A 1,542-nucleotide genomic window follows, 5' to 3' on the forward strand; every position below is an offset into this window, starting at 1 on the left:
GTAGGAGAGGATATTCTTTGAAGAGGACTTCACACATGAGAAAGTGGAGGGATGTCAAAAGAGACAAAGACCCTTAGCCAGGTGGGTTGACAAAGTGACCGCAGTAATAAGTTCAAGCATGTCAGACATTATGCGGATGGCACAGAATAGGACAGTGTTCATATCCCTTGTTCATGGGGTCATATTCAAATAATTGTTGTTGTTATTAGGTATTGTCAAGTTAAGTATAACTGATAGTGACCCTATGAACAACCTGTCCTATCCTGTGCTATCCTCGTACTTCCTGACACATTAGGGCCCACTGCAACAGTCACCATGTCAGTCCACCTGGTTGAGGGGCTTCCTCTCCTTCACCTACTCTCTACATTTCTGAGCATCATTCCTTCTCCAAGTAATAGCCCCACCTAGCAACGTACCTGAAGCATGGGAGCCTAAGCTTCATCTTTGCCTCCAAAGAACACGCCCACTATGCCCTCTCTAAGACATATTTATTTGTTCTTTTGGCAGTCCACGGGATGTGTTGAGTATTCTCCAACACCACAGCTCAAAGGCATCAATTCTTTGTTCATTTATTCATTGTCCAGCTCTCAGAATCATTCATAGCAATTGGTTGGAAAAACAATGGCCTGAATTAGACACATCTTAGTTCACAAACTGATGTAATTATTCCGCATTCCCAGTACAATACGTCTCCTGATTTCCTGACGGCTGGTACCAAGGGTGTTAATCAGTGTTGTTGTTATGTGCCACCAAGTTACTTGCGACTCATAGCGACCCTATGTACAAGAGCCCTAAATGCTGTTCTATCCTGTGCCAACCTCGCCATCTCTGACACTCATTCCCATCGCTCCAGTCACAGAATCGATCCATCTTGTCGAAAGTCTTCCTCTCCTGCGCCGTCCCTCCACTCTCCCAAACATGATGTCCCTTTCCAAGGACCAGTCCCTCCTTACAACATGCCCAATGTATGTCAGACGAAGCTTCAGAATCCTTGACTCCAAGGAGCAGTCCAGCTTCACCATCTCCAGGACAAACCTGTTTGTTCTCCTAGCAGTAGATCCAAATAATATGAAGTTGTTGACAGTTTAAATCTTTTCTCTATCCATCATGATGTTACCTGGCAGTCCAGTGGTATTCAACTAGACAACATCTAAATACAACCTTGTTAAAACAAAATAAGTATCCATACAAATTCTATTCATCTGTTCATGTTTATCTCTTGAAGAAATACAGATCTATTTAGTTAAAAGTTTATGGGTTTAATTTTTTTCTTACAAGTAACATAGAATACAATTATAACTTTCATGACATCTGTTTTTACCCTAAATATTACAATTTCCATTAGTCATTTTTCATGTAGTATAGCATCTTTATCCTCTTGGTATCCATCCTCTGCTGGTTTTTCAGCTTGTCAATGTCCCTCTTGTGTTGAAGATTCAAATTAGTTGACGCTGACACATAGTGGACCAAGGGTGTTAGAGTAGAACGGTGCTCCACAAGATTTTCAACAGCTAACTTTTTGAACTTTCTGAGGCTCCATTA

Source organism: Elephantulus edwardii, unplaced genomic scaffold, assembly GCF_000299155.1.
Source record: "Elephantulus edwardii isolate Elephantulus edwardi_28Jun2011 unplaced genomic scaffold, EleEdw1.0 scaffold00021, whole genome shotgun sequence".
NCBI lineage: Eukaryota > Metazoa > Chordata > Mammalia > Macroscelidea > Macroscelididae > Elephantulus > Elephantulus edwardii.